At 38.3% G+C, this 22,506-nt stretch overlaps 1 pseudogene; it reads left to right on the top strand.

The window, feature by feature from the left end:
* Positions 1-22,506, top strand: part of LOC121295927 — an 84,648-nt pseudogene that overhangs the window by 12,342 nt on the left and 49,800 nt on the right.

Raw genomic sequence — 22,506 nt, 5'->3', positions numbered from 1 at the left:
AAACCTTTCTGTGACCCCATCAAATGTTTTTTTTTTTTATTTTTTTTAAGGGGTACCCTCTCCGCCTCACAGTCTACATGAAGCATTTGGAATAGTGCTAAATATTTGTAGATCATGCATATCAACAACAAATTCTCTTTGACTGGACCAATGGCTCTAAAACCCATATTACAAAAGTAAGTTGACATTGATAAAAATATAAAGATCATTAGCTATCGCTCAGTGTGTGTGTGTGTGGTGGGTTTAAAGAATGACCTGTGAATCTCATCCTCTCTGTTGCAGCTAGTTTTGTGAAGAAATTATTCAAACCCACTGCTAACTTTGGGAGCTTCCATTGAGTTTTCCATTGGTGCTGGTTGCTGCCAGGCCCAGCTAAAGATGCTGCTTCTCAGGAAGGATTTTATTTTTTTACAGGGAGACAAACCAAAGTACTCCCTTAGTCTTATCAAACCAGAACTGCAGATTTAGAAATTCCCAAAAGAAGCAGCTGTAAGGGAGATTTACATTCACTCCCGCTTTTCTTTCCTGTGCTGCCCTCAATAATCATCTATTTCTCAGTTTGCTCTTTGCAAGGATTAATATTAGTTTTAACTATGGGTGTCACACAGCACCAAATTGCATTGCACACCAGAGTCGTGTGAAGCCCCCCTGCTCCTGGGCTGTTTAAAAGCTTCTCAGAGGGCAATTTATACATTTCCAAGCATCTATACTTCCTCAAATTAAACCTTAGGACACTAATGGAGCACATCTTGGAGGCATTCCAAAAGCCATTTAGAACAACGTGGCTTCTCTTTTGGGCAATGTTTATAAACCTTCAGCTTGAAGGTTAGTTCCTGTAGGACTATTTCGGTGTAATTGGTGGTACTCCAAGTACCAAATGTCTGTCTAATCATTTGAAACCCTACCTAGGCAGACAGCATGGCTATTGTTTTGTATTGTAATTGCAGAGTACACCTTTTATAGACATGGGGACTATTTTTTCTTGAAAGGGTATTGCAAAACAAGAGCATGCTAAGCAACAGGTGGTGTTTAGGATTTCAGTTAAATGAATCCTGGTGGTTAAATACGTAGAGAATGTATTATATGCCTGAAGGTTTAAATGTATAAAAAGGAACAGTAGATTGTTACATCATTAACTATATAGTGAATTTACAGAGAAATAAATATGCGGTTTCCATGCCTTCAAAAGCCTATAAATATCTCAATTTTTTTTTTTTTTTTTCCAACCAAACTTTCCCTTGACAAATATATGTTTATATACCGAAATGTATGGGGTTACAACCTTTGAGCAACCGAGAGTTATATATATATATATATATATATATATATATATTATATATATATATATATATATATATATATATATATAATATATAATAAGCAGAAATTTAGCAGGCACTTTTATCCAAAGCAACTTACAGAAATGAAACATATATAAAAAATATGTGAAAATAAAAAAATGTAAAATGTTTCTTATAGAAGGAAAAAGAAAAATAAGGATACGGACAGAAATGGCAGGTGAAGACACAGCAGACATATAAAGGCAAATGAAGAATTGTAAACATGTACAATACACAACTAGCTAACTAATGAAATAACAGAACACATAACAACCCAGAAACACCCCAGAACAGCCTCCTACCGGCTCGTGTCCTTTCCTGATGTCATTACGATTGCTGCTCATGCTGCCGCACACACCAGTAGGGAAGATGAATAGGTGGCAATCCTTAATCAGAGGCAGCAGAAACAGGTGTGAGATGGACACAGGTGAAAACAACAAAGCCCAGTGATGTGCTATGACACGCAGAGAACACCTGCAATGGTGGTGTTATTGCTTGAATGAGAATTGAGAAGAAACAAAACTAAATAATAAAAAAAAACATCTTTGCCACCTGTTACTATACCCCCAGAACAGCCAATGTCATTTCCTAGTGTTCTTAGATAATTACACAGAATACATTCATGTTATAAAACGTAGAAGCAGACGACATGAGAATACTTAAGAGACCTTAGTTGTTGTTGTTGTTATTATCATTTTTTTTTGGCGGTTCAGAGTGTTAAAATTAACATATGTTTTTATTCCTTTAAAAAAATACTGAGTGGCAATACTGTGTGAGGTTACTGTAGTATTTTTTTTTCTTTAAGTAATTTCCTGGACACCGGAATAGAAATCCTGCTCTCTTAAAGGGTTCGTACTGTGTACTCTGATTCCAGTCAAACGTCTTTGTTTCAGTCTGCCAAAGTGTTGATACAGAAGCAGCTGAATTTCATAAACTTTATTCTTCTAGACCTAGTGCTTCTTTTTAGCTATTAAGCATGACGATTGTTAAATAAAAATAAATAAAAACTGACTCTTATTGTTTTAAAACTTTTATTACACTTCTTAGCAAAACCTCTTAAAAATGACACTGTTTAGGGAAGGGGCCCAGAAATTTGTAAAACCCAAATAGTGGAAAACTCACAGAGCCCAATGCAGAGGATGTGAAGTTGTGAAGTTTTCCTACCATTTTGAATAAATGAACAAATGAGAATATAAGGATCCCAAGTGATCCATTCTCAGAAAACCTTTAGAGCTAATAACAAATTGATTTGAGGCCTACAAAATGGAGTGTCCTGATCTTCAAATGGGTTACACATTAAAGCTTATGCAGGTTTATCCAGAATTACAGTAGAAAACTAAATAGACAGTGAAACCCATTATACGGTTATAAAGAAGTTTATGATAAACTAGCTTTCAGAACCACACATGGCCTTTATTTTGGTGTGAATCTAATAAAAATATTAAGTAAGACTGCTGTAAAGCCACAGGCAATCGACTTTAAATGAACCCTCTGAGAGCTCCTTAGTCAATCCCAACAGCTTTAAGACACACCTACTATTTGTAGGCTTTGTACTGGATTGTAATAGTGGCATCACATCAGTGTGTGAGAATGAATGTTTAAGAATTATATGATTGCTGACAGCATGTATGGCATGTTTTTTATGTGAATGGAGAAAGCTCAATATATGCATAATATAAGAATTACGATAGGTACAAGCTGATATCCATTCTGTGAGAGTTAATTACTGTTTTTTGTTGTATTCCTTGCACATATAAAAATAGACTCCCCATACCATTCTGCACTAAGAATGCATTGCTAATTTGTGTTTAAACCTTTTACAATGCCCTAGTCAACATATCTACTGTCTTTAATAGCAAGAATATTGGGCACAGGCATGCTGTAAATATTATGACAAAAGCAGCAAAAAAGCTAAACAGAACTAGTAAGTGTGTGCTGTTGTGGGGGGGGGGGGGGGGGGGAGTATTGAACTGATTACAATTCAAACCATATTGCAGCTTTTTCCTTGACAGTGTGTTATACTGATACAAAGCCTTGATGAATTGCATTGTTTACATTCACTCTGGGATTTCTTAATGGAAGCAAATGCAGTAGTTTGATTTTAAACGCCTAATTGATAATGTTATGTTCCTAATACAAAAAAAGTAGGAGATTAATTTGGCACTTGAAAACATGTGTAAACAAAGCAGAAACTTGGTAGGGTAAACACATTATCTGTGTTAGGGATTTTTTTTATCGTTGAAAGAATGTGTTTTTTAAGTGTGTGTGTGTATAGAATTGCGCCAATTTTATTTTATGACTGTGAAAGGTTAGCAGATGTTTTGTAGTTAAACTACTCAGTTTTGGCCAGCGTTCTAACACCGTCCCTGTGGCTAGTTTCTAGTATGTGTATATATATATATAATATATATATATATATATATAATATATATATATATATATATATATATATAATATATATATATATATATATATATATTATATATATATATATATATATATATAGAATATATTGTCTTTATTAAATAAGTGTTTTACATGATATAAAACATCTTAACCTACAAAGAGTTAATGACCTTAAGATCTGAATTTTGCAACACTGGGATTATTGTGCTATTTATTAAAGTACAAAGGGACCCTTCAGGGGAACAACTAACTAAATTAAGCATGATTCTGTCAGGTTGTCATTCATCCAAACAGTGTTAACTAAGTCAAGCTGGTCTTGTGCACAAGCACAGTGCAGCCATAGGTCAAGGCAAACAAGGTCGCAGCATCTGGAGATGTTAGAGGAACTGCTTCAGCTTTGATACTTTTAATTAGCTATCTCCTCATAAAATAGTTGTGTCTGTGTTTGGTATCTATTATTTATTTATTTATTAGCCGATGCCCTTATCCAGGGCAACTTACAACTGTTACAAACTATCACAGTACAAAGTATCGCATTGTAAAATATCACATTACAGATAAGAGCAGTTGTAAAGTACAATAAAATCATGGCAAAAGATCAAATTCAAATAAGAGCAAAAAATAGAGACTACGATAAATAATTAAGAGCAGTTAACTTATATGAAAAACATTTGCTTATATGGAGTGAAGTCCAGTATGAGCACGTAGTAAGTATGAGGAATGGATGAGAATGATTTCAAGTAAGAGCAATTACAAGTAACATGAATACGGATACCTGTAAGAGTAAAGTCAAATACAAGATACAGGAAGTAGTTATAATTAAGAGCAGTTGTAGAATATTGCAAGGTATGGAGCAGTTCAGTGCAAGTACAAGCTGATGCAATACTGGTACTGCAATCCAGTATAGTCGAGAGTTGTGAGGTTTACAGATGCTGTCTGAACAGGTGTGTCTTGAGGAGGCACCAGAAGGTGGTCAGGGACTGAGCAGTCATGATATCCATGTGTAGGTCGTTCCACCACTGAAGAGCAAGGGTGGAGAAGGAGTGGGCTCTGGAAGCAGGGGTGGGTACAGCTAATCTGCCAGTGCTGGAGGAGCAGAGGGGGCAAGAGGGGGTGTAGGGAGAAATGATAGTCTTGAGATAGGAGGGAGCAGAAAGGTCAAGATCGCGTTAGGCGAGTACAAGAGTTCTAAAGTGGATGCTAGTAGTAGGGAGCCAGTACAAAGATCAGCGGTGTAGCATGGGAGAAACGAGGAAGAAAAAAGACAAGGTGAGCTGGAGTGGGTGGATGGCATAGGCAGGGAAGCCAGCCAGGAGGGAGTTGCAGTAGTCAAATCGGGACAGTACCAAAGTCTGAGCTAGGAGCTGTGTGGAGTAGTCGGTGAGGTGGGGCGAATTAAGCGTATTTTGCTGAGGAAGAAGCGACAGGAGCATAACAAAATAGAGATGTGCTAAGAGTAAGAGAGGGAGAGATCGAGTTTGACACAGAGGTTCTTGGTGGATGAGGACGGAGAGAGGGTTGTGGATTCAAGAGGAATAGAGATAGAGAGATCAGTGTTGTGGGGGAAGAAAAGGAGGTCTGACTTGGAGAGGTTTGAGGTGATCTGAGTGCATCCAGGAGGAGATGGCCGAGAGGCAGTTCGAGATATGGAAGGAAATGTCGGGGTCAGAGGGGAGAAAGGGGAGGAAGATCTGGGCATCATCATCAGAATAGAGATGATACGAGAAGCCATGGGAGGAGATACAAGGACCCAGGGAGTGGGTGTAGAGAGGAAACAGGACAGGGTCCCTGGACTCAGCCTTGGGGGACTCCTGTCGAAAGAGAGCTAGAGACAGAGGGTGAGCCATGCCAGGACACCCAGTTTTGAGGTAGGAGGAGATCAAGGCAAGAGCAGTGCTGGAGAGTCCCAGGTCAGCGAGGGAGGACAGGAGAATAGAGTGGTCAACCGTGTCAAAGGCTGCAGAGAGGCCGAGGAGAATTAGGACAGAGGAGAGGGAGGCGGCACGGGCCGAGAGTACAGAGTTAGTGACAGAGAGAAGAGCAGTTTCAGTGGAGTGTGCCAGGTGAAAACCAGAGGGTTGAGCAGAGAATGTGTTGAGAGGAAAGCAGAGAGCTAGCAGTGTACCGCTTGCTCAAGGGTTTTTGAGAGGAACGGGAGAAGAGACAGGACAGTAGTTCTGGAGGGATGAGGGATCCAGGGATGTTTTTTTTTTTTTAAGATGGGGGTGATGTGGGCCTGTTTGAAGCCAGAGGGGAAATAGCCAGAGAGTAGAGAGGTGTTGAGAAGAGATGAGATTAAAGGGAGTTGAGTAGGGGGGGGGGGGGCAGCAGCCTGGAAGAGGTGAGTGGGAAGGGGTTCCAGAGCAGACTGGGTGGGTTTATGGCTGTGGAGCAGGGAGCAGAGATCGTGGCCCAAGAGGGGCGAGAAGGAGGGTAGAATAGTAGGAGTTGCAGACGGTGATGGGGAGTGAGTGAGCAGAGAACGGGGTGGGTGGAGAAGGAGGTAAGGTAGTGAAGAGTTTGCAGATGTCTGTAATTTTGGAGGAGAAGAAGGAAGAGGGGGAAGGTTAAGGAGGGAGTAGAAGGTTAATTAATACACCCCAGTGTTTTTTTTAAATGGCTTTAGAAGTGGCAAGCCTTCAAAGCGTTCTCGCAAGTGTGTGCGTCGGCTACTTGGTAGTGTGCCCCTGATAACAAAATATTGACATCGAGAAGAGGTCAGTTAAGAAAGCAAAGATCTAGTAAACAGATACAGGAAGGAAAGTGTATTTGGGAATTGGACATGCGCCTGTATCCAAAATGCATTCATTGGTCTTCAGCAGTTAAATTGAAGAAGATTGTGATAACTGAGGCTTTACGATCCATTTCCATAACACAGTGCCAGGTAAAAATAAATAAATAAAAGTGCTGCTTCCTGTTACTTATTGCTTCATATGCTGTAGGCCATGTGGGCTAATTCCTTGACCTATGGGCATTTCTGAACATGTCATAGCTGTGGGTGCCTTGTTTACATTCTGCAGCTGCATTGTTCGAATCCACTTTTTATTTAAAGTGAGTTTGTACATCATTTTATGTAGAGGCAGCACATATTACAAAATCAGAGGTGTGCTTAATGCTGTCATGCATGACATTAAAAAATAGCTGAAAAAAGTAGTTTTGGACACAAAATAAATATGTATTTCTCTATTGCTTTGTAGGGGGGGAAAATTACATCCTCATAAATGGTCATCATGCATTTGTGTCTTCCGTATGTCCCTATAGAAAGACTAGCCCTCCCCATATGAGGCTGCCATGCATGAAAGGGTTAAAATCTTTCTTTACACCTTGTCTTGAGTATTATTTGACCTATTATTTGATCTAGGTTTTTTATTTATTTATTTATTTATTTATTTTTTACTTTTCTCTGCGTTTCATGGCAACGTAAAAAAAAAAAAATCATCTTTTGAGGGAAAATTATCAGAAGAAACTTGTTGCAATGAAAGAGATTATTCTAGAAGTAGCAGCTGCCTCATATACAATGTTAGCTGTCATTCTGAATGGCGCTGAATTATTAAAGGGTTATTATTTAGATCTAGCATTTAGCTAAATTAACTGGCTGGCTCTGGACCTCTGACCTTCCTAGTGTTTAATTTCCTCATTTCAAACTATACTATACTATACACTATGCTATGTGCTCCTCCGAAATGATTGCAATCATCATTAAAAAGCAGTTGAAGCTACTCTTAAAAATCCATGCACGGTAAGATTTTTTTTTTGTTCAGGCTGTGTGTGACCTAGTCAGTGCCAATGGCAGTCAATGAGTCCAGTATTTCCTAAAGTTGATTTCTATTACAGTCTTTGTCTTCTCCTTGCCGACCTCTTCCATCAGATGTGAATGAATACACCTAAGACTTTTAACAGTGACTTTCTATCTCCTGTCTGTTTCCATTACTATATGGATCAATTGCACTGCTTTTAGTGCTCCAGAAATCACTTTAGCTGCAAGTTGCGACTGGTGTTTTAAGAGCAGGTGTGTCTTATGGTGGCAGATGTTTTGCTCTTTGTGAAAACCACAGAGCTTTTTTTAGGTAGCAGTTTCAAGTAGAGATCACAGACTCTTGGAAGAAAAAAGGACAAAATGTGCTCTTATGCAAAGATGCCTCGCACAGCAAAACTGCAATCCTGTGGTGATTACAAATGATCAAAACCATGAGGCAACAACAACAACAGCAGCAGCAGCTGTTTAAAGATAGCAATGCTAGGTCAAAGCAGTCTTTGGGAGGTCCAGGTTTGGGCAGAGTGTGGTTTGTGGTTCTTAGTCCATAGTCCATGAAGCTGCTGGCATTGCACACTGATGCAAAACAATCTATACTAAAATTACTAAGATCCAGTGGGTCAATGCACTAGCCTTTCACTTCTAGAAGCAGGTGTTCCAACTATCACAGCCACCAGTGAGCAGTAGTTTGTGTATTAAAATCACCACTCTGTTTGGCACAGTTGATGCAGGCAGGGCAATATTGCAGGTCAAAAAGAGATGCCAAGGTTGGGCATGGTTACTGCTCTCATATCCCCAAGAAGTACTGGGGTGCTCCATACAGAAATGTGTGTCCAGGTCACCCAACGTCTTCCATGAGATTCAAAATTCAAACTACGCAAATGTTAAGAAAATAATCAAAATACACTGAACCATATTTGTTTTGTTCAAACTGGTCTTCAATCGGAAACTTTTTAGATACGCTTCATTCACCTGCGCTTCAGGCAAAACCATACCGTTAGGGTTAAGAAAGCTGAAGCACTTCAAGCAACGGCTCCCTGAGCAGGTTACTGGAAACCTGTCATACAGGACTAGCATGCTCTCGCAGTGTCTGGATCAACGGGTGCTTCTATTTTATTCTCCTTGTGTTCTCTTTGCAAATTTGATACTGCTTCCAGCTTCTGTTCAGCTGAAGCTTTCATTACCAGTTCAAGTAAAGTAATAGCAATTTGTAGTCACCTAACGCTGTAGTTAACCACACATTCCAGTCAGTTTCATTTTAATTTTTGTTCTCTAAAGAGAAGTCGAAGACACTATTTATAATTTATATTATAAATTGATATTACTTGGATGTATGTGATTTTCGTACCATTACTACATAAGAAAAGTGCACAGTTACATAGACCCTGCTTAGCATACAGTATGTTGGATAGGGGGTCCTCAGCAGCTTATGGTTCTAATTGTTTCATGCAGATTTAGTCCTTGTTTTAAGGATTGTCTGGGTTAGATTCTGAAAGCTGTTTTCTCCAAGTCATCATTAGTGTGGTTCTTCCAGAAAGGCAAAATGCACACAGTAAAGTTAACAAACCAGATATAAACAACCCAGACTAAGGGTTCCAAGTAAGTAGTCCTATGTTGTTGTTTTTTTTTTTGTATTCATTTTAGAATTATTATAATTGGCGTTTGGATTAAAAAGCTTTGAGAATCTAGCCCATTGTAGCTGTTTGATTTTCACTGATGCAAAACATAAATACACACTTTTGTTTTGGGAGTTAAGTAAAAAAAAATAAAAATAAATAAAATAACATATGATTTCAATGTGGCTGGACACGAGGGAGCTGTATAAAATAAGACACATTTTTGACAAATTCAGTCTTGCGATTTATACTTAAGCTTTGATGCATGATGAATTGCTTAAAATCAAACCAAGACAAAAATGTGGTTTCGCCTTTCAGAGGATCATTTTATTCAGTTGCCAACACCAGCCCAGAACTTCCCAAATGGGAATAAAAAAAGGAAAATCAAGAATTATTCAGACACACAGGGCTTAATTGTAATCTCAGTAGTGGCAGAACCAACTCATATATCCACTAGAAGTGAAGGCGGCATTAGCCAATACTTTTGTTTCTTGTAGTTTTCAGTTTGAAGTTGAGCGAAGTAAAAGTTAAAGGCAAGTATTTTGTTTTTGCTGGAAACCTATTTGCAGAACCTGTCGAGAGAGAACAGATTCAGTGTTCGTACCCAGTGTATTGTTCTCTGAAGGGACTGTTAACGGAGAAAGGCAAGTGAAAAGGGGACCACACTGACTCAACAAGTGGACAACAAGCATGCATTACATGTTGGCACAAAGGTTAAAGGGGACCACACACTCCCCTTCTGTTAAATCAACACCTCATTTTCCTGCGGAACAAAATATAAATCCGGTGATAAATCGGTATTTTTCTATATATGAACTTGTTGACTTCACCTCCTACGGGGGATTGAACTGCTGCTTAACCCAAAGCCTTTCCTTCTGCTGCTGTGTGATGTTTTGTGAAGCATTTGCTACAGTATTCTAACAGGAAGCTAAATATTGGTTTTGTACAGACATGACATGGTTGTGCACATGCATTTGGTAGTTTTGGCAGTGAACCGCGACGAGATGTAGTTCTTAATGTTTAATAAAGACAGCTCTTAATAGAGATAAAATGGTTAATCTACCTTCTGTTGATTTAACTTTTTGATTTTTTCACTTGAGGAAACATGACTGAAGGTCAGTGAATGTACAACTTTGGTTATATTTTTTCAGTTGGATGGGATAAAGCATCATTTTTCAAGAAGCTCATTAAACATTTGCTTTGATAAACATGCTAGTCCTGAGCTGTAACTCTTTCTGTGCAAAAGGGAGCAGCATTTCAAAAGTGGGTAAAACATCACATAACAAAAATAGCTTTTTAGGTTAAAGGTTTAGTAGAAAACAATGTTGTTTTAGGAACCTACAGCCTTAATTAGAATCCTGGTCCTGCAGGGTAATTTTTTACAAGACATCATTGCTCTTAATGTAAATGTATACCAAGGTACATTAACATCAAACTGACTGAGCTACTGAAGGCTATATCTTGGCAACTGTTTGTCCATATTTGATGACTATATGGAACATATAACTATAGGAATTTGTAATGAGATGCTACATACATCAGATGTTGGTTTTGGTGACCTGTACATATGCACCCTTGTCCAGACTAAGGGTTGCTGCATTGCTGAACAGAACCCAATTGAACAGACTTCACACCATCCTTCTCTTGCTTTCGAAACTTGCTGTCTGACTATGTTGTCCATTGGCACATAACATTGTAGGTGCTAAAATTCCAGAGCAGAGTGTCCTATTATCTGCCCCGTCCAATATTTGTTCTGGTCGATTTCGAGGGTTGCTGAAGTTGTAGTGACTTGGCGTCAGGTTTTCATTGTGCATTTTTCCCACACTTGCCAGCCAGCCTGTAACCACCTGGACTGTCTCTGACTCTGGTGCTGGATTAGAGACTGTAGTCTGTACCTGCAGAGAGGAGATGACACAAGCGGGGCTGCAAGTAAGCCCTGCCTAGGCATAGTCCATGCTTGCAGTGATTTAGATTGCTAGGATTGTAATACATGACATTGCCAGAGCTGTACTTAGAGTAAAGGGGGAATAAACCATAAAATACAATGTCCGCAGTATTTACCCCTTCTACAGTGACACACTTTCCAATGTTTTAAATGAAGGGCTACTATTACAAACCTTGCTGTGGTAATGTACATTGGAGTACAGTACAATTTTTTTTTTTTTTAGCTTTGCATATATGGTAATACATTTCTAGTGGCTTGCTAAACAAGTTGGCAATGCAAATATTGTTGTTTCCAAATACACTTGCGCAGAATGACCCAATATGAATCTTTTGCAGAGTCATCTGATTTAGAGTAGTCAAGCAGACAGGCATATTATACTGTGTGAAAAATTTTGCAATGCCTTCCATCTTTGTATTTTTTAAAGGAACCTATAAATAGATACAGTCATGCAGAGAAGTTCATATTAGCAAGACAAGTAAAGCCACCAACATCTGTGCGGCTACCACGTGAGGATCATCTATAAAAGAAGTAGCAGATGACAGGTGACATCCTGAAGCGGGTTGATTTCCTTTGTGCTAATGAAAGGTTAGACTGAATTAAAACATGTTGCTGCTTGTTCAAAGTCCCAGTTACAGTACAGTTCTGGCCGAACGTTTTGCATCACCCTATATAACTAATTTTGCTGCATAAAGTGGAATGAAACCTGCTAAATAATGTTACGTTAACATTGTGTGGGCTGATTGATTTCTTCCCTGATGGATCAGTAGTTGCTTTGTAGATGTTTGCCATTCTTTGTGTGATACAGTGGTCCTTATATTCCCTGCTGCAGCCTCAGATAAAGATGCTCGGACTTCCCTTCAGAACCTGACGCATCTTTCTTTCTAACAGCCCCAGGACTTATATACCGCACAGTCAATCATGTGACACGTCATGTGGCTACTCTAATAAAGTCGCAAGACGTGTGGTAACAACGTGGGCTATTTAATTTCAGGGTAGTAAATCAAACTGAGGCTGTTCAAATGTACTGTACACAGATGCTCATGAATTATCCAGTATGGAGTTGAAGTTGGAAAAAAAACATTATTTGTGTAGTAATACTAAAAATAAAATGAAATGACAAACATTGACTGTGTTAGAGGTGGTTTTATTAGTTAGAGCGCTTTTATTAATTTGTGCAACAGTTAAAAAGAAAACCGTGGATTAGTCAAGGTAAAAAAAGTGGGCATGGCAATCATACTGAAACTGCGGTAAGGAAATTTCCTTTATTTCTATTTTATTTCTACATTTCTATAAAAACACAGCAAGCAACAATTAAAAATGTTTGTAAACTGAATCCCCATGGTTTCACTAAATTAGTAAATACACTTCAGGGTTGACATTAACTATAAAGATAATTTTATATCTTGATTTATAGGTTTATTTTGCGAAGGCTTCATTATGACCCTGCTTTCCTATTGACCCAGTGAACTTGTGTTTTGCGGTGTCCTGGAACAGGAGGAGCTGTCTGTGTCAGGGTGCCAGGTAACACAGGAGTGTTGAGGAGACTGCCTGTTATTTGATGTCTGCTTTCAAAGCCAGGGAGCCTCTTGGCAGCTAGAAGTGGAATATTTTGATTAAACTTGCATTAGTCTGTATTAGCTGGGGCAGATAAATAAATAAAAGCATGATTCCTTTTGAAATCTTTACACAAAAAAACATGGAAATAGGATAAGGAAATTATTTTTAATAAAAAAACATATCTGGACGAATTATACATAAAAACTGGAAAGATGAGGACCCCTGGCAGTTTGCTGTACGGTAGTAAAAACTATTTTTGCCAAGTCTGGTTGGTTTGGTTGGTTTACATTTTAAAATAGTACACTTTTTTTTAAAAGTAGGCCTTGTGCTGTGAAATTTGTAATGCATGACATAAAATAGTACTTATGTGATGTCACTGTTTGTTATGCAGCACCCATTCCCTAAGACATTGTGAAAAGTGTTGAATTTAAATCAAGGGAAGTAATGTTAAAACTGTACAATGCACTAGTAAGACCTCATCTTAAATATTGTGTGCAGTTCTGGTCACCTCGCTATAAAAAAGATATTGCTGCTCTAGAAAGAGTGCAAAGAAGAGCGACCAGAATTATTCCGGGCTTAAAAGGCATGTCATATGCAGACAGGCTAAAAGAATTGAATCTGTTCAGTCTTGAACAAAGAAGACTACGTGGCGACCTAATTCAAGCATTCAGAATTCTAAAAGGTATTGACAGTGTCGACCCAAGGGACTTTCTCAGCCTGAAAAAAGAAACAAGGACGAGGGGTCACAAATGGAGATTAGACAAAGGGGCATTCAGAACAGAAAATAGGAGGCACTTTTTTACACAGAGAATTGTGAGGGTCTGGAATCAACTCTCCAGTAATGTTGTTGAAGCTGACACCCTGGGATCCTTCAAGAAGCTGCTTGATGAGATTTTGGGATCAATAAGCTACTAACAACCAAATGAGCAAGATGGGCCGAATGGCCTCCTCTCGTTTGTAAACTTTCTTATGTTCTTATGTTCTTAAGAATTACAGTCAAATAGTTTACAAAAAAGTAAGTAAGTAACAAATTTGGAAGTATAGGTAGGAATAAGACAAGTTTCTAGCTTTTGGATATATATGTCATTAATAATTAATAATAATAATAATAATAATAATAATAATAATAATATTTATAAATATATTATTAATCTTTGTTTATGTCTAGCTGTCGTTAACAGAGACGTGACATTTAGGATTTTCTTTTGAAACGTCGTCTTTGATGAGCCTAGAGTACCGCTCATGGCGGTCCTACGCTCCAGTGGGACCGATTTTCACGTCCCTGGCTTTCAAAGTGGGTGTGTAACCCTTTCAATTTTGGGAGAAGAAACTGGCTTGCTTTTGGGATCAGAGGATGCCCACTGAACCTTTGGTTCTCCTGACCTGTATGGGGAATTGCTGCAGTGAGGGAAAAAAAAAATTGGGCATTCTAAATTGGGCACACTAAATTTAAACAAATACATTGTTTACAAGAGTTTTAATTTGTGTTTTGTAGATTATTGGTTGCCATGTCAGGAGGGAGCATGACGGATCCACTGAGCATTACACCTGATGAATAGACTGACTCAATCACTGACGCAGGTAAGGCACCATTTCATTGTGTCACCACTTTGGTGAATTGATGAGACTGATAAAGAATGCATTGCAACACACAAGCTTCCTTGCCAATAAATTACACTAGTCTGTTTGTCTGGTACAACCCAAAAAGTATAGATTGTATGGATAATCCCAGAGGTGTTTTAGGGATTTATAAATATTTATGGAGAAGGCGGATCATCTAAGAAAATAAAATCTGTTTATGGGGATGTTATATAAATCAGCAATAAAAAGTAATAGAAAACCTGAAAAAATTTTATAAATATCTATTCTTCCGGAATGTATGTGGAGTGAGCAAAACAAATAATAATTTTCTCTGGTATTTCCTGAAAGAGGAAATCCATCATGTCTGTCCCTTGCTGTTAGTCCTTCTTGCTTTGCAAACTGATACACAGAGATAGTATAACACTCCTTTTGCTGTGATTCACTCCTCACTTATAAAGTTGCATATGGTTTGGTCCTCCCCTCCCAAAGAACTACTTGCATTTAGCACTTGTGCCCCTTTTATATGGAACTCACCTCAAGGTTCTGAGAAAGCTGATATTTTATCATGGTTGAGGCATTGCTTGGTAGTGCTGCAGAGCTGAGAATCAGGTGAGGGTCATTGTTGTCGACTGGGCTAATTTACCATTCAAAAAGAAACAAGTGAAGAAACAGCTGCTTGGATTTGTGGTGATTGTTGCTTTTCTTATTGTGGACTACAGAAATCACAACTCCAAGGAGGAGGTTTTTCAGTTGTTTCACTTGGAATGGTAAATTAGCCTGATCAATACCAGTGACCCTCATCTGTGGTGAGCTTTGCCAAATAATCGAATAACTGGTTTATGCAGCTCTAGTGCTTGACTAGTAGTGCATTGTTTGAAATGCGCCTTATGTTGCTCGGTCACAAAGTATTCTATTCACTGGTATACTTTATGGCTGTAAATTGATAGTTGTGGATATTCTTTAATAGTAACCACCTTCAACCATCAGTTTCTGACTTCACTACAACTACACCTAAACAGAGTTAGTAACCAGCTTACTGTATGGGGCATGCAACAGCAAAATACAAATACAAATAAATATTGCCTGAAAGCAAAGGTTTCAACACCTGTGTGTGTCTGCTGTGACCTTGTTTAGTTTTCCATATTGTATAATGCCATAATTGGCTTTGTTTTTCCTTAGTGGAATGGTACCGAAATTGAAGTTTTGGCATCGGGAGTCTGTTTGTCTTAGGTCAGCCACAGTTTCAAACTGAAGCAGCAACTCTGGCAAAAACAAACCCTGATTAGCGAGAACACAGCTCAGCTGGCAGAAAAGGAATTGAATTGACAGAGGCCAGGAATGACTCACTATGGTGAATATTTGAATACTAAGACAAAATGTTTTGAAATGTTGTTCATTTCCGACTAAAAATTATATTTTTGGGTTGCTATTTTTTTATAGAAATATGTAAGGCTTACCTGTTTTCTGTTAGTAAGGCACTCACGACTTTGAAATGGAGTGTACGTGTACTAGTTAATGCAAGACCATGAATCATTGACAACAGGTGACTAGTCATTAAAGTCACTTGTTCTCAATGATTCATGGTCTTGCATTAACATACTTGCTGAAAACGATACAGATTGCAGTTCACATGCCAATGTTCAATCAGTCAAGTCAGTATCAGTGAATTTATGTCAGTGCAGCCTCGGGGCATTTTGTAGATAGATTGTAGATGTATATGAATGAAATATTACAACTAATGCAGTATTCTCAACTTGGTTAAAACTTAAATACATGTAGTTTCTGCATTGTTTGCATTTAATGATGGCTATAACAGTTCTGTACATGTATGCAAATGATCCATGAGTCTTCCCTTTGCCTATATTTCCTATAGAGTAAATGGACCATTCCCTGCTCAACACTAAGAACAGTTTCTTCTACCTCAAAATGCCTTGGCTGACCATCAGAGCACTAGTGTGACTATTTGAAACTGTCCTCTCAACAATGAGATTGCATGAAGATTGTATACCTTCCACCTACACTGCTTTCTGCAAATATTGTATAGTTTGCTATACAACAAAATAATCTGCAGATGCTTACTATTTAAGCCATCAGTGCTTACAGCAAGTAGCTTAAAATATGCAGAGTTTTCACCTCTGTGATTTGGTTATTCCAAGTCATTGTACAATTTGCAGGGACAAAATGGTGGCCATGCTCAGAAGCAATAGCCCCCTCAGTTGGAGAGTAAGTGCATTATAAATGCAAGTTCCATTCCATATCTGTGCGGTTCTCTCGTCACCTGGAACCGGGTGGATGCCCACTGCGATTGGCAGTGAACAGTGAACAGCCACCTCTAGAACAGGAAACAGAGCTTACACAGTCACAGCTCGCCAGGTGGCCGCACTCCACCAGGAAGGAAGTATCCCGCATCTGGTTGACTGATGTAGCATTTGGTCATGTGCCACATGCACACAGGTTTTTTTGGATGTGGGCGGATTTAACCCCACGCAAGTTGTCCACAGTTTTATTGCAACATTGTTTCTTTTTCATGATGACTGACAAGCTAATAATCAGGCAAACTGGCTTCCACAGAGTTTGTGTGCACGGAGAGTTTGTGTGCATTTGTATTGTAGTTAGAATAATTTCTGAATTCTCCAAACATTGTACAAATTAAATGTTCTTATTTATTTTATTTAACTTCATCATGGGTAAACTGTGGCTGACCTAAGGCAAACAGACTCCTGATGCCAAAACTTCAATTTCGGTACCATTCCATTCCATTTAAGCATGGCGCGTGGTGTGTTTTTGTTTGGTAAATGCATGTACCGTTGTTGCCGGCCTTGACAGAATGTTTATGCATGACTTTCCATCTTGGTGAGTTTACCAGTTTTATATATTATATATATATATATATATATCACTATATATATATATCATATCGATATATATATAAAGTAGCTGTGCTTGTCATGGCTCAGTTAGTTGTTGCTTTGATGTCCACCACCACTCCAGCTATCTAGAATCATCATCTCTGATAGACTAAACAGACAGCTAGATTCTAGATTGTAGTATTGTTATAGCGACATTAAACTAAGAAATAATGGATGGCAAACCTGGATGTTAAACGTAAATCCGCAACAAAAACTACACTGTGAGATAAGGACCCAACAAGCCAGCCAGTGATGACACAATATCCATGATGTTTACTGAAGTAAATTGTCGTCATTTTGCGAATAATGTTTTCACGTAGCTAAACACCACGAATAGACTCAGGAAATGGGGGCAGGATGCATGAGGCATATGTGATGCACTGCAGTGACTTGAACCGAACAGTCTATTTAAAGATTTGTACTGGGTTTGTACTCTGCTCTTGTTTGTGCCATCCATCTGAGGGACATGCACAATTATAGTTGCACTGATGCAGTCAGTGAAAAATTACATGACATATATTAATAGGACTGGGGTTTAACTATCTAATCTAAACTAATTCAATTAAAAAAAATAACTCTTTCCTGTATAGCTGTTTTTTGTTCTTTTCAGTAGCTGCGATGCTTACAACCTGAAAAACCCAATACAAATACACATATTCCCATAAGAAAGACTGCTTAAAAAAGCATTAGCTACCTTGAAAATAATCATTCACAAATAATATGTTTATACAAAAAATGACTTATCTTAACATTGTGTCAACACAACCTACAACTCAGTCTCATCTTGGAATGACTCTACAAACTACTTAAGGAAACTAGCTAAAGTTTGTTTTTCCATTGGTGCGACAGCTGTTCTCTATGCATATGAACTTTGCAAGCTGAACTTTTCCTGAGTCTGCTCACGCTCACTGGCCAAAGCTATGGCTTCAACACAGCTGCTTTCTTTTTCCTTGGAGTATCAAATCAGCTCTTTATGCTGCTATTTATGTATCCGTTGATTTCTGCTGTTCAAACAACCCGGGCTGCACGACAAAATGAAAATCTCTTACGCCCACTGTCTGCCTTCTTCCAGATCATAAAATGTCCCCCTCTATTTTCTTTGGGACTGGAAAAAACCGGATCGCCCCCAGATCTCGCCTTGAGTTGGGCCGCTCCTTAAGTACAATGAAGGTCTTTCTGAGGCAGTGGTGGTAGATCAATGGATTTTTTGAGACCTCCAGAAAGAAAGACATTTTTCTTCGCCTTCTGTCATATGTCATGTATTTAGTTTTGTTTTTTCACAGTGCCACTGAATCGATGCCAATTTGTTTTAGAGCCCAGTGACACAGCTGTGTGTTCTCCTGGCCTGCTTCTTCACACGTGGGTAGATAAAAGTAGCCATTTCCTGTTTGCCTGGAGTGTGCGAGATTAACACAGTGGTTTATTGTGGCCGGGTGGTATCTAGATAGTTCAAAAGACCAACAGATAGTGTAAATATGTAGAAAGAGGGGACAATAAAAATAAAATACTGTGTTGATATCAGTTTATTGGGACATGAATCAATGAAAATCATATTTATATACAGTTGCATTATATTTACAGTTTTTTTTTTTTTTTAAAAAAGCCCCCATTCCGTTAAACCTGTTTCTTACCTTTGAATGTGCCTGCTTTTTCCTGTTGATGCAATATAGTGCTTTAACGGTACGCCAGTCACCTTACTGTGTAATTCTTCATATTTCTTAATTCTCCACTATCCCTGTGCTCTGCAAGGGCTGTGGACCGACCCACTCCTTCTGTCTTGATACCCACGGTGGCAGGGGATTTCCCAGCCAACTGTGTGGCTGGGACTTGGCAGATTCACTGCGTCTCTGGGTTCTGGTTTAGAGGGGGTGGGGGGGCTTTAGTAAAAAGCAATGGGGCCAAACCCACAGCTTTCTGATCTCAAAACCAACCACTTAAAGACATTCAAAATTCCTTGAAATCACCATGGTCAGCCTTGTATGGATCTCATAACTAGCTAGAAGTAAAATCTAAGGAATTCAATACAATCTGAAGTACAATAAATATTTTTTTCAGATTAAATTTGAACCACTGAAATCACTCTTTATCATGTTCCATTTATATGCTTAACCAAAAGTTTAGCAACACTTTGATTCAGCATGTTGCATTAACAAAGTATTTAGTTTTTGTGGTGTTGGAAACAGTCATGTCGTTGATGCGCTGTGACAGAGATAGTGAGGACACTGGAGGTGTTGTTAGGAAGTCACACCTGCAGTACTGCAAAAACAATTTAGAATATGCACTGCCTAAAATAGTACAGTATATGACTATAATGCACCCTGACACCTTAATAGATCTGATAATGGGCTAGCTTATTTGAGTCAGAAGCATAATGCTCCACTTATTTTCTACCAGCGCCACACCAGGCAATTATAATTAGACTTTCTGTAGTGAATGAGCACATGTTCAATTACAGCCGTTAGCCATACCTGCTACGGGTCAGTCAATAAAACCCAAGTGGGGTCTTGAGTAGAGTGTGTGGAGACCTGTTGTGTTGGTCGATTAGTCCAGTGAGTAGGTATCTAAAATTATTTGCAATATCAAAAGGGTAATGTGTTGACTAACCCACGTTTTCTTTTTAGTTACATAGCGTGTGTATTTGTGGCACTGTGAATCGCATGGTATGGTGACCTGCAGAGGACCTGGCTCATGAGCCCGCTGTGGTTGTGGTGGGATGGTGACAGGAAGGAAGGAGGTTAGAGCTGAGTTGAAGAAGCACAGTCATACACGACGAGTTGATGCGAGCCAGTTTGAGGCGGTTTTGTGTTAAAGGGATCTTCAGCACAGAAACCTGCAATGCAATGATGTACCAGACCTTTTTTTTTTTTTTTTGCTTGTGGACTGTATTTATTCTGGTAGTTTAGTAGGGGCTATAATTGTGGAACAATGCGTTTTAGCCCTGGAAGATTGTATTATTTTGCCATGCAGCTTGTTTGGTAGCAAAGTTGATCAAGGAGGTTGTCCTTCAATTGTGATGTATGCTAGTTGTTTTTAAATGTTAATAAAGTGGTATTTTGCTCCATTTTTGTGGTTGTTGTCTTTCCAGTGGCTTTGCTGCATATTTCGTTGGTATTAGTATGTATTTTTTCAAACTGTGTAGAAATAGATTTTTTTTTTTGTCCCCGATTCCAGCAAATTCTGGTGTGCTGGAGACCATCCAAGAGTTGGGAATTGGAACAAATACAGTATTTATTGTCCTCTTACTGGCCACTTAGCAAGAAACAACAAACAGTCTATTTTAGAACTTTACAGTAAAGGGATTTTAATGGTACTATTTAGACTCCTGAACCAGCACGAGCAGTTGAAAACCAGAAAACCACTAGATCTGTCCGGTGCTGGAATATTCGTCTGGGGTTTATAAATGTCCCCCGTCCCTCATCCTTGAAACTTGACAAGCTGTTATTCATATGCTACAAACCATTCATTAATTACATCATCACAATTCTATAAAAACAAACAAAAAAAACCCTTCAAGGCTGAATTTCTCAAGAATCAGAAACAAGACAAACACATGCCTGCAAGAAAGATGGAAGCCAGTTAAACACAGCAAAAGAAGGAAAAGAAAAACAGCCTAGAAAGTCGTTAATAATACTGTTTCAAAATGACAGCTACCGGTGCTTATACTTCAGATGCTCTGAAGAACCAACGACAATGCTGAGTGACTCATAAATGTTGGCTTGTTAGCACATTAAACATAATTTTAAAAAGAAGTGCTTTATGCTCATGTCATACATTAAACATGCTGCTCCCTAGCACAGATACCATGCGGTTGAACTGTACGTTGCCAAAAAATGAAACGTTTTTCATAAAACTCAACGTTGCTACTGTTTTGAATCCCCTTTTAACCTTGTTGTCCTTGTAACAGTGCTTGTTTTGTGAGTGCTTTGCAAAGCCAGAGTCCACAGAGGAAAAGCCGTGCTGCTCTACAATAGTCACGCAGGGGCGCCTTCTGTAATCAAGCAATGTTGTACAAGAAGGTGTGTGATAGTTATGATAGTTAGAACAATAGGACTTACAAATATTTTCATGGGCAAGAATCCACTTGGATAAACATTGACTTACAAGATAAACAAAACTTGGGTTTGCTCAGTGCTGGTTGGCTGTTTGTTGAAGCAGAGGGATGCAGGAATAAAAAAAAACAGCATAAGAAAAATGAATAATGAAAGAATAACAAAAATATTGAATGTTGTCCATGATTTTAAAGACATCTGTAGTAGCTTGCCTCCATTTTCTCTATTCACACAGGACTAGAAATGCCTAGGTTAGTACTGGGTTGGCCCTTTTAGTTACATTTATTGCCTGAAGAAATATGGGTATGGAGTCTGTGAAGGTCTGTATCATACCTGTATTGTAAGATAATATTTTTTTTTATGTAAATGATTATGATAATAATGATTATCACATAATTTTAAATATTTACAAAGACACATTGTTTTTTAATTAGTTATGTGATAGTATGATAGTTTTTCAGAAATTATTTCAAGTAACAGTGAAAATCCATTGAAAGTAATTATTACATAATAATTATAATATATAACAATAATGCTTTCCTGTCAACGTCACACTTCAGAGCATTTCTCTCTCTTGTCAGTTTAACAGTATTTTACTTACCAATATTACGAACCACTGAGGATCCTTGAGATCACAAACAAAACCCCATTCAGGACATCAGTTGAAGAAGATTGTGCTCCTACTGTACTTTATTCTCTATAGCGGTACGGCTGACCAGGTCACCTGCTTGAAAGAAACATACCTCGGCTCCCCTCAACTACAAAGTGGGTTCAAAACAGAGGCATCAAAACACTATCTCAGCCACTTTACAGTATTGTCTTCATCAACCTTTTGCCTCTTTAATGAAAACGAGAATGCAGGTTTGTTATGAATCAAAACAGTTGTAGTTGAACTCATATATTAACAATGAAGCAGTATCTTTACCCTGTGTATAACCATGTAAAAATGTTTGACTTATTCTCCAGATTTTGATGCTCCCAATAACTGGAACTAAATTATTGTAGATTATTAGATTCCTTTGTTGTCTGATCAACACAAACCACAATCCCAGTGACAAAACATTAATATGTGCACACTGTGTTGCCGTGAAAGATTGATTGATTGCTGCAGAACTGGAAACAGGATGTGAAACTGGTGACTGTTGTCTCCATTAAAAACAATGGCAGTTAAGAAAAGCATAAACTATCCGTGTTAGGAGTGGCATTTAACAATGTTATTGGACCCAATCTCTCTTGTGGAATGTGAATCTTGTTTTCTCATTTAAAAAAAAAAAAAAAAAAGATACAAATGTTCAGGTTATTAAACACGAAATTTCTCTTGGACTTTCATTAGTCAGTTTGAGGCGATT

Source organism: Polyodon spathula, chromosome 20 (assembly GCF_017654505.1).
Source record: "Polyodon spathula isolate WHYD16114869_AA chromosome 20, ASM1765450v1, whole genome shotgun sequence".
NCBI classification, from domain to species: domain Eukaryota; kingdom Metazoa; phylum Chordata; class Actinopteri; order Acipenseriformes; family Polyodontidae; genus Polyodon; species Polyodon spathula.
Note: the sequence above shows the minus strand (reverse complement) of the source record. Positions and strands in the feature narration are given on the sequence as shown.